The following is a 12382-nucleotide window of genomic DNA, read 5'->3' as shown; positions in this document are numbered from 1 at the left end:
CCATCTCCAGATGGGATGCATTTGCAGGCCAAAAGGTTTTCTGAATGTGAGGCTTGACTGCTTGGCCCCTTCCCTAATATATTTTTCTTTCCTTTCTCCAGCAGTCTATTATTAGAATGTGCTTTCATTGCATCACTAGAATGGAGAGTGATGTTTTGTGTCCGTGTGCTAGCGAAAGCAGAGATTAATGACGGGGTCAGCGTTAGCAGTCGTTCCCCGGTGGGCTTGACTTGAAACCCTGCCAGTCGCTGACAGAGGTCAGTTTGGCTGATCTCCCTCTCTCTCTCTCTCTCTCTCTCTCTCTCTCTCTCTCTCTCTCTCTCTCTCTCTCTCTGCACCTCCAGCAATGCCATGGTCACGCCTTTCCGATCGCAATGTTTTTATAACGCTCCCATTCATTTTCTCTGGTGCTGGGAACTTGAAGCGCATTCATGCATTGTGTTCCTGTGCGTTCTGCAATGAAAAGCACAATCTTTCATTTGTGGACAATTAACAATCATTTATTCACAGATCATAATGTAAATATATACTAATGAATAGCCCTCATATAAACAGAAAAAGAGCCAATAATGTTCACAGTGTGGTTACCTTTTTTTAATCAGATTTATTCCCTATTATCATAAGGACATGTTTGTCTTAATAACTATAATGAAAGAGCTAATTGGTTTGGTACAAGAAATCAAACAGTGCCCTACTCTTGACACGGGTGATCTACAGAAAAAAGGGGGGGAAAAACAGAGTAATGGATTTATAACTGTAAAGAATTAGGGCATTGCTGTCAAAAAGGCTGTGAAATTACACAGCAATTAACTTCACCAACTGGAACAATCATGATCAGTCACCAACCCCATTTACAGCGAGCGTGAATGTTATCTCGCCTCAAACATTGCATACATAACCTCTCAATTCTTTGGATCATAATTGCTAATTGTTTTGGAGTGGATGGCATGATTTTTTTTTTTTTCACTTCCTTCGAGGGGGGACCAATGTTAAATATGACACGTTATGTTTTTGCAGAAGATTCCGGACCATTGGATTTTTCTGCTCCTCATTTTTCACTCTCCCCCTTTTTCTCTCTCTCCTCAACACACTTATCCATGTTACCCACCGCTCTGTCACACTGCTGATACTGCGCTGCCTACAGGCTTAGTTAGACGCAGCGTTCGGCTTTGATTGTCCTCTGCCGATCCTGACCTGGGGACGACTTTGTTCTCACAATGAGGACACCAAATTAACAGTGAACCATTTCACAGACAAGCCCCTCTCATCTTAATGAGGGATGACCTGGAGAAATATGCCATAATTACCTTGATTATTACAATCTCGTTTGCAGAAGAATATAAAAGCCTCATTATTGTTCTTTTTGAATTGTTCATTATGATTATTTTCAAGCCTGCAGCCTTTTCGGGCCAAAAGTAGAAAAAGGGGTTGGGGGGGGGTCTTTGATTCTCTAATACCCTACAGTAGGGTGAGTGGAGAGGTGTGGAGCGCCGGGCTGATGTCATTTTCTGTCCGTCTCTCTCTCTCTCTCTCTCTCTCTCTGATTAACCCTGGGCACTGTTTTTTTTTTTTTTATTCTCAAACAAGTAGGGAAGTCTGTTATATTAACAAAGCCAGCTGGAGTAGGTACTTTTCTAGGTTATTCAAATTTATTTGATCTGTTAAAGAGGTAAAGCTAACATAATAAATTATTTACCTCCTTACATTACCAAGGTCATGTTTAAAGACTGTGTTTTGATTGGCTTTCTTCACCACTGTTTCGTGGCAGTAAAAAAGTTGCAAATTCAGTAATTATTGCAAAATGTATATTTAACTCAACTTGGGTTTTTTTTTTGGGGGGGGGGGGGGGGTGCTTGCTGGTGCTTATTTGTTTTTTGCTTGTTTAGTATTTTTATTTTTTTATTTATTGTTTTTTTTTTTTTAAAAAATAAAAAAAACTTTTAGAATAAATAAAAATTGTGTTTACATAGAAGTGAATTGGGCGGAATGAACCCACACCACGTTTTTGACAGCTCCAGTGAAAAATTGCCAGTAGAGCAATACAATGTGCCAGAATAGGAAACAGACATGTATTGTCCAGTGCTGAGTGTCTACTTAATTTGCTCCATTGCTACATGTGCGATATTTGTAATTGTGCTTGTCAATCCATCTTGGGCTGCTGACACCTCCAAGACAGCACCAGGCCTCCACACTGAAACTTTTCTGATTGGCTGCTCTGGTATGGTCCTCAGTTTTTAGAGAGCTCAAAGCCTCACAGTGGGTCATTTCAGCCTATAGCCTACACATGAACAAGGGTTCCATATAATGTTACATTTTATGCTTTGACCTCACATAATATTCCATGACTGAATATACTGGTATGTCAAATAAGTTCTCCACTGAGTGTCTTCAAAGTGCACTCTAGTGTCCAACAATAACACAAGTTCTTTAACAGATTTTTTTTGTACCTGTGTACTCCTGCATCAAAACAAAAAGTATTATTGAACTTCACATATTTAAACCTCTGAAGTTTCCTTCCTCTGAACTCATTCACCAGGACTGAATTAAATAACTAAATTGTATTTCACCGTAATAAAACGTAAGATACAGCTGTACTCCATGAAGCTTCTGCAATTTATTGTGTGCGTAAACACCCCACGATGGCTGGTTGTGTCACACTAAGGTGTAGTCCATTTGGTCTAAACTGGACTTCTGAAGGCAAGCACCATTCCCAGTGGCAGCCCGGCACGCTAAGAGGCAGAGCTATTGAAATCCGCAGTCGCTGTTTGCCCAGGTGCCAAAATAATCAAGTTTAGCCTGCATGGTGTTGTATGAAAGAATATTAACTGTGGGAATAGCCTGGTGTGACGGGTGTTGCCTGCATATGAGATCAAATGCAAGCTCATTCAAAAGAAGTTTTCCAGGTAGATACACGTCTATTAGCTGGGGACAGAGCACCTCGATGAAGCTAGCTCAGTCATTATTGCTTTGATGTAGGAGGTACTCCTGCCACTACGGGTCTGGACGAAAGCGCAATGATTCCTTTTTTTTTTTTTCTTTTTTTCATTTTGGCTGGTTTTGTCCCTCTTCTCTCTCTCTCTCTTGCTCTCTCTCTTTTTCTCTCTTCCCCTCTTGTTCTCTTGTTTAATGCATTTAGCATTCATGGCTTGTAATGGATTTAGCAGGTCCAAAACGTTGAAGCACTTTTGTTTATTCACCATTCCAGATTCAACCCAAGGACCGGCCGTGAATTATACAGCTCACCAACTTCAACACCTCTCGGTCACGGCCTGTGAGATCCCACCACCAGAACAACACATATACATCACACACTTCTGTTTGGACAGACACTGCTCTCACCTCCCTCATTCACGTCAACATTTTCCACTGTAGTCAGAGGCTGTGCTGTATATTTCTGTTGTCACTGTGTTCTCACTGTGTTCTCACTGTGTTCTCACTGAGTTCTCACCGAGTTCTGCTGAAAAAGACCGTGGGATGCGGTGTAACTGAACCCCGCTGGCCGCTGAGCTACTTTCTGCCTTGAGATCTTTTAAATATGGTTGTTTAAATGATCTGGTTAAATTGTGTAAATATGGTTGTGTATGGCTATCTGCTCAAACTGAATTTCAGTTTGTGTATAAACTATTATTAATATTTTGTGTTGCTTACCTTGTTTTAATTTCCGATTTTCATTTATCTACCTTGTACAACATATTTGAATGTTATATATTAATAAATGGTATTAGTTTTACATCTCCTATTCCTTCCACAAGTCAAACACGGAAAACATGGGCAACTGGACAGAGTCCAAGGGATGCTGTTGGGGGGCTGGTTGGAGGCGACATTATTTTTATTATTCAATTATGTTTATTGTTTATTTAAGCAATATATTTTCTTGTACCTTAAGTATAATTCTGAACCAAGAGGTGAATGGAGCTATATTTTAGGAGTGCTGACAAACCCTGTAAGGAACTCTAAGCTGTCAGTTTGGATAGAGATCATACAGCGAGTCTTCTGTATCAAGTCACGGCTCTAACAGATCTGGAAAAAGTTCAGGTTGCACTGTCTCTCACATATTGTCAGCTCACATCCACACAAAGACTGACAAAGCAGATTTATTCCCTATGATGTTACATTAAAGGATAAATACATGCAACAATTAACAAGAGGCTTACTCGAAGATAAGACCATGAGCGTCAGAGCTGCATATGGATTTTCAGAAACATTAGAGCACTATAGTATGTATGCTATATCTACACAGTTTTCTGAACTTCCTCAGTTTAAGAACCCAACCAATGCGGATATGCCTTGTACCCTGCTCTCCTTGTTTTGCCGTAAATCATAAGCCGGTGGACAAACATTATGACTGAGGAATATGTGCTTTCATCTGCTGGTGACCTTAGCTGATAATGTCTTTCCTTTAAATTTCCATTCCCATATAGCTGCTGTTTCTCTCAAAACATCAGCAAGTTGAGCAATCTTTGTCACTGAAGCTCTGGTCAAACATGCCCAAAAAGATAGCTCTCTTTCAAAGCTGTGTGATCTCTTCTGCCAGACATGGTAGCCAAGATGATGGACAACCTTGCATGATCCAAATGCATAAACCTATGCATGTTGGGATGTCACCACTGTGTGATTTGCCAGGGGGATGGGGGGCGGGATTTCCCCCCCTTTGGTCTATACATACCTGCCTCTGCTGAATTATTTTTATGCCCGGTGGGGACATAATTTATCCCCCCAGATAGTAATTAATGCCATTTCACCAATATACCATATAACGTCACTGTCAGGTAGAAACCTCATGTCTCCATATTTTGTCTTTTTTTCATAAATTAATGCTATTGGTCACCCTTTACGCCTGTCTGTGAGTTTTACAAATATTTAACCAATGAAAAAAATCTCGGATCCTCAAACTATCAGCAAAACATAGCTCCACTCATTTCTTGTGACATCACTAGCTTGCTACGCTAGTCTCTGGTTGTTTGTTGTTGTTGTTGTTGTTTGGAGTGCAGTTTAGTCTAGCATTTGCTAATACTGTCTTCAGTAGTCTGTTCATAGCACCTAATCTTTTATAACAAGAGATGGCCAAATGTATTCAACGACAGGAAAAAATGAGCGCACACATGGCTACAGTAAACTCTGGGACCTGTAAGTTGATGATAATGTAATGCGATGCACTTAATGTCTCAGATGTGGCCGTTCGAATCCACGTATCTCGGCATGTACTGGTCAAAAACCTCGCAACTCCATTTGAGCTTGATTTTGGGAAAGTATTAATAATGTAATGATAAATGCAAGTGTCTGACCATATATAAAGACACAACACCAACTTTGACGACACGGTCTTTGAAAACACCCGTTTTTCATTTCCTGAAAAGTAACGATTTTAAAAATATTTACTTCAAAAAGTAAAGCACCTCAATGTGAGAACAGTCTACAGTGGTGTTGTTTTTTTGGGGGTTTTTTATGTCGTGTAGTCTATGATCGCACCCCTTGTGTGTCCACATGAGGAAAGGACAAGGCATGAAAGTGAAAATATCGCGCTAGGCTACTTGATTAATTAAATTGTTAAAAAAATGGATTCGAATATTCCTGCTAATGCACTAGTTAAGTTAAAGTTCTGAAATTGTTTTATTAAAGTTCATAATTCTTCTATAAATGTTGCTTTAACAGCTGCAAGAAATAGCCTAACAGGGTCCATAATCTACTGTATATAGGCCCACTGTCATTTGTGATTTATTTTCATTTATTAACTGCTTTCACTACTCCTTGAATCCCACTTTGATTCAAATGTTTTCTTTAATTAGACTGTACACCATGTAGCTTCATGAATCAGTGTTTTGGGCTAACAGCAAAGAACTGTTGCTGATTCCATCTTTCTGACAAGACAAAACACAGACGTCTCAGTAGAAGTGGTGATACATGTCTGAATCCAGATTCAGTGGGTTTAGACAAGGTTGTGCAATACAAAAGTTGGACACATGGATAGGTATGTCACTGGCAGCTGCAAGAGAACTGGTCATCAGAATTCATAGCCTGATTCCAACTCTTACCCTCATTAGATCACCCTGAAACCAAAAGCTTAACTGTGTATAGCACCATCATCAAGGAAACTAGCTACCCTTCCTCCACATTACTTCGTTTAGTAGTAATGCTAGCACCAAAGTACTCAATTAGTAACTTTATCACCAAACTTAATTTAATAGGAACCCCCCCGTCAAACTACCAAACTCTAACTTTCTCACTGGTTTAAGCTGAAGGGCATATAAAATGTATTGGCAAAAACAAAGCTCCTCAGAGGGAGAACTTAGCTGAGGAGAGCCACGGGCTGTGTTAAGAAGTATGACATTTTGTTTACTTACATGTTCAGTCGAGCAGCGGCTCTCCAGCTGCTCTATTCACTTATTCATGTTCAATAAAAGCTAAGCAAAAAATTCAAACTTCCCTAATCCAATGAGATAAAAAGTGGATTTTCAACTTTGCAACAGAGATTATATGATGAATATCTCTCTACTGTATATGTGTGAGGTAAACCGCTGACCTGCTGTTACAAAGTCCAATGACTCTAACGTCTTCATTCATCAATTCAATATAACCTACTGAAGTGCAGTCCTGTCTTCCCATTAGGACTTTTTCTGAAAACTAATCTCATATATGTGGTGCAGGTAGAAACAAATGCAAAGTGTGGTTGATTTATTTTGGTAGACATGGGAAGCTTCTTCCCTGAGCAGCAGGAAAAGCAGATGTGGTTTGCATTGAGAAGAGGATTTTGTGACCGCCTGCTGCTTCTCCGATACTCATAATAACACTAGACGTCAAGCTGTTCATTTTAGATCAGCTTTTCATTTGAGTCAGTTGTTCTGTTTGTCATTTTTCACATTAAGGACTATTTTTGTTAAACCAAACACAAACCTGAACATCTAGTTCTTGAAAAGCAAGTCTCAAAACAGTCAGTGAGCAACTGTAAAGGCAACTGGACATTCAAACAACAAAGCAACTGTAACTTCATGGTCAAACAAGATTCTCTTCCCTGTCCTCAGTGCCCTGAAAACCATAAAACTTAAACTAAACAAGACTAAACCTCATACTCACTGTCGCTGTCTCCTACCGCAGCCTTCCTCAAGGTGTTCCCAATCTCTCTGTCTCTCTCTCTTTCCCTCTCTCTCTCTCTCTCTCTCTCTCTCTCTCTCTCTCTCTCCCTGGGCCAAATGGAAATCCCATCAGCTGGGTCGTAAAAACTGGGGAGGACTGTGTAATGAAGATCAGCTCCTAATAAGGTGCTTATTTTTTATTCCTGTCTATTAATGACTCAGAGTGGCCCTGGAGCCAGGTCGAATGATTTTTACAGGCCCTTTTCGTACCTGCCGCTTGACTTTCGGCTGAAGAGTCAGCGAATAGGCCAACGCTTTCTGACAAGGTTAACACCCACAGTCATTTCCTGCCGGCCTCCTCTGAGCTGTAGTGGAGGCCTGCTGCTGTATATTTGCCAACACCCACACACCCCTGGCTCTAACTATAACACACAGACCTGGACAATGAATCAGGCCAAGTGATGGAGCGTGTGCTGGTGGAGGCACTTAAGCACTGGAGGGGATTTCATGTGATGGATGCAAACTACATGAAATGAAGCACAGATTTGTTTCAGAAAAGAAAAGGAAAGGAATTTACCAGTGTACTTTTTTCCTCCAAAAAATACCGTATAAATGAGTAAGCACTTGTGTATGAAATAAAGTGAATTTACTCACATACGATATGTTGATGATTCATCTGTCTCAAAACTATTTTCCTCTTTTTTTTCTTCTCTTTCTTTCTGTTACCTCATAGACTCCAATTCACTGGGTAAGTTTTTTAAGTAAACAATTAACCATGCTCAATACTAAACACATTTAGCATTTAATTGGGTCACACAGAACATGTAGTCATGTGTGATACTGTCAGTTAGCCTAAGTACTTCTTAATTCTATTGAAAACTGTTCACACTAACATTCATTCATACTATTATAAATACCAACAACATGCTAACACTAATGTATAACTCAAGAGAACTGTATATTGTTATTATTAGCAGTAGTGCTAAAAGCAGTAGCAATGAAAGTAACAGACAAGTAGCAGTGGTGGTAGTTGGAGTTGGAGTTGAAGCTGTAATGTGGCGACAGTAGTACTGGTTCTTATGGTGATGGTGTTAATAGTCGTAGCAGTAGTGGTAATAACTGTAGTAGCATTAGAAATCAGAGTGCTGGTAATAAAATCCTCTGTAGATGGTATGAATACAGACAAAGCTGGAAGCTGCCATTCATCTTTGTAGCATCATTTACATGTGAGAGGAGTGGGAAAAAAGAGAGGCTGTTTCTTATTCTGGATGGGAAGGCACATTTCTGAATGATTTATAAATATGCAAACGTGGCCTTCTCGAGAGGGGCGCTCGAAACTGGTGTGAGGGGGGTCTCCCGACACTCCGGGGGGCCTGGCCCCCAAACTTTAGCGCTTGTCGGAACACAGGGCAAGTCAGAGGGGTCAAGTCACCAATGAGAGCCCAGGCTTGGGCCACACCTCCACGGGCTCAACACGACCACAAATCCCGAACGGCGGATGAGATGTCAGTAACACGTAGCCCCTGCCCCAGCATGCCTGCACTGTGACACTCCCTGACTTTCATAGTCACGTTATTACCTTCCGTGTTCCCTCTGCTGCCTTCCTTCGCTCTCTTTCTTGATCTCTCTTTCATAACCTTATGTGGAAAAGAACCATACAAGGAGGCCAGCGTTATTGTCCCGTCCCCTCTCTGTGTAGCCAAACATTTTGCTTTGCTTTATCCCCGCCCCCCCCCCCCCCCCCCCCCCCCCCCCCCCCCCCCCCCTCAAAATCCTCTCTTTCTTTTCTATCTGTCCAATTAATCTTCCAGACTCCCACCTTTTATTTTGTACTGTTCAGATAAAACATCAGTAAATATTTTGAGCTTAGATGGATATGAAATGAATACCAAAAGAGGTTTCCTGCAAATCAAGCCTTTGCATGCTAATATGCTCAATAGTTCTCTGATGGAACATAATTTTATGTAATCCCAACAAGTAGAAATTCAGTCCAAAAGCCAAAAGGAGAAATCGTGGCATGTGTCATTGTGTGTGTCTGTGTGATGGAGTATATGTCCACCAGGTGTTGTCTATCATTGTGAATGTGTCTCAGTAAATCTGAATCCACTCTGAACTGTTCCCCTGATCATGAACATCTATGTTACCTCAACCCAGTCACATATTAACCTTATTTACATTAATATCCAGCATGACTGCATGTCGTCCTATGTGCTACACCAGTGTGCCAACAACGCTTTGTGGGAAGAGCTATCTTTATAACTGTGTTGTATATTTATCTTTGTTGTCACACACTAGGGGTTGTGCAGAGTACTTGAGCATTCGAGTACTGGAGCAGTTACATCAGCTCTCGAGTTTCTACATGATGATCGAGTACTCCTGATCGTGTGATGCTAGATCTCGTGCACACTCAGTTTCCAGTTACACCCCTTGGTAAACAAGAGGAACGGTGGCGTCAGCATAAAAGGGTGAATTGATTGTTTGCTTGCTTTACTGTTGTATTTCACTGCCCAAATTTATTTTCCAACTGTCGTTGTGATGAAATAAATGTGCAAGATTTGTGAGTTGTGGACGGATTTCTTTAGGATGGCTCTAACATCGAGTCTGTCATATAATAGACTAGGCTACTAAAGCAGTTAAACAAATGATTGTTGTTCAAAGGCGGATGCAAGCAAATATAACTAATTTCATTTTTAAGTCGGTTAGGCTTATTAATGAATACCAGGCAAAAAAACACCCGCTATATCTAAACCCAATAAGAGCATTTAACGGAAAAATAATTATGCATTTTCAAATTTACCCGGGTTAAATCCACTAGTATAGTATAGTATAGTATAGTATAGTATAGTGTGCACAACTCACTTGACTAAGCTTTCTGTCTTGGACCACTGTAGAATGTTGGTAACAATAACGTTAAAATATCGTCAGTATCATCTATACTTCACCATTGCGTAAGGTAAGACCAAGTGTTCTCTTCAAGTCATATCCTTAATTTTATGCTTTGACCTATGCACCAGGACAAACCGAATCATAGTCGCACAGTCTTTCAATTGATGCAGCAGCATCCCCCCCGGCCCCCTGCACCAAGTACTCAAGTTTTTCAGGAAACGAGTACTCGAGTTGTAAAATGCAATCCCTATCACACACACAAATAGCACTCATATATATGGAAGTATATTTTGCGTGTGTGTGTGTGTGTGTGTGCGCGTGCATGCGTGTGTGTGTGTGTATTCCTGTATTTTATTATAGTGGTATATGTTGTAAGGGGAAAAAAGAATGAGGGGAAAAAAAAGACCCTCACTGCAATAGCGGTCATTTCCCCTGCTCCCAGAAGCATGTCTGTTTTTGTTGTCTGACAGATTCCAGCCAAGCAGGTATGTAAATGCTAAACAGTGATATTACAGTTGGCTCGGGTGGGGCCTTGGTTCATTCTGAGCATGTGGAGATGACCTGTGGCTCTCCTCTCCTTGCACATCCTCAGTAACTTCCCTCCTCTGTCTCTCTCTCTGTTTCTTTCTCCCTGTCCCCTGTCTCCCTTCTCTTTCTCTTAAAGTGAATTCTCTGTGCCTGGCTGTAAACCCGCAGAGGGCCGGAGTGACTCCCAAATGGAAAACTAACTGCAGGCTCCTGAGATGAATCAGGCCTGTCCACTCTCCTCCTGATAGGTGTTCACTGAGGATAAATATTTCATTTTTGTGCAAAACAAATAGCCAGCCGTACTGTCTGTGCTGTGTTTTGTTCTCACCTGCTGCACAGCTTGCACACCAAGGACAACAGTGTCACCTGACATGGAATGGGGAAGCCGGGGATGACAGACATGAAGCAGTAAGCGCAATGCCATCAACACTGGCGAGCAGAGAAGAAATGCGTGAGTGAGAGAGAAGGAGAGAAAGAGAGAGAGAGAAAAGACACAGAGAGATCCTGTGGATATCTAAAGGATATCTGTAGGAGGAAGCTGGACTGATAAAACGACTAGAATTTATCAAGGCACACTTGAAAAACTTGAAAAGTTCACCAAGTGCTGACTTTTGTTTGAGTAATGTTGTATTAAAAGGTGCTTGCACAGAGTGCGAATTATAAAAATGACAATCCGGGGGTCAACCTTTTCTCCAAGACTATATAGCATCGGATATATAAATGTTTCGACCCCCCTCCCCCCCGAACTGTTGTTTTTACCTCTTTGGGTGGGCATGGGGAGGGGAGGGGGGCGGGGGGTTGGGTCTTAATGGATCTTAATGGACACCCCTCCCCCCCTACCCCGGATTTCAAACCCTGTGCTTACACGTTTTTTTTCCAGTAGCTCCCAAAAAAAGTCATTGCACTGACTCATGAAGAGTATGTAGGGTCCAAATGTTTGCACCCTGAGCACGAGTATGATCATGCTGTTTTGAGCCACATTGTTCAGGTTCTTGTGTAATTGCTCTGAACAGCCATTTTGTTCATTTTCTTTGCTTGAGTTCCCATGAGGCATTGTTGTTCTTAACCTGCCTGAAAATGCACGTTTATTTTTCATGATTTGCTGTGCAAAACAGTTGCAACTTTAATGCTTGTGTGAAACTGCTACTTATTGTAAATAAATGATAAACACAGCGCAGCATGTGACGTGCAATATGGCTAAAAACATTCTCTTGTTTCAGAAAGCATTTTTTTTCCCCTTACAACTCAAACGCATCAAGGGATTTTAAGGACAGTGTTCAACTTTGTTTTCTGGAACGCCTATAGCATAACATGCATTCCAACTTTACATGAAAGCAAGAAAAACTTGCTACTGCCTAAACAGTATTACTGGAGTTGGAGGTTTGTACTCAAACTGAGCAAAAGATGTTGTACATAATGGCAAAGCCAAACATTAGCTTCATATGGGTATTTGAAGCTAGTATGGGAATGTTTAGAGGCAGTCATTACCCTCACCAGAGCAAAGTTGTCCCTTTTAAAACATGTCATTAACGAAAGGAAATACTCCGGTTTCTGCAGTAGCTCCACCTCATTGCAAGGACACAGATAAGAGATCCCACTAGAACAGAACAGCAGCTTTCATTATTAGACGCCTTGTTTTATCCTCCCCATCTGTGTGATATTCACAAATGCAAAGGGGAAGGGAGAAAAAAAAAATGGCAATTACATATCTCCTCCTTTCACTTCTGTGGAATTTCCATGCTAATTCTACCCCAAACCTGCTAGCCCTTAGCAGTCTCCCTTTGAAGTCCTAAGTATTTTTAAACTTACTCTACTATGGCACAGACAAATTATGCAAACATTTGAAAGCGAAAGCAACACAGAGAGAGAGAGAGAGAAAGAGAGAGAGAGAGAGAGAG

This window comes from Chanos chanos, chromosome 5, assembly GCF_902362185.1.
Source record: "Chanos chanos chromosome 5, fChaCha1.1, whole genome shotgun sequence".
In the NCBI taxonomy this organism is placed as follows: domain Eukaryota; kingdom Metazoa; phylum Chordata; class Actinopteri; order Gonorynchiformes; family Chanidae; genus Chanos; species Chanos chanos.
The sequence above is the reverse complement of the archived record's forward strand: the minus strand, read 5'-3'. Positions refer to the sequence as shown.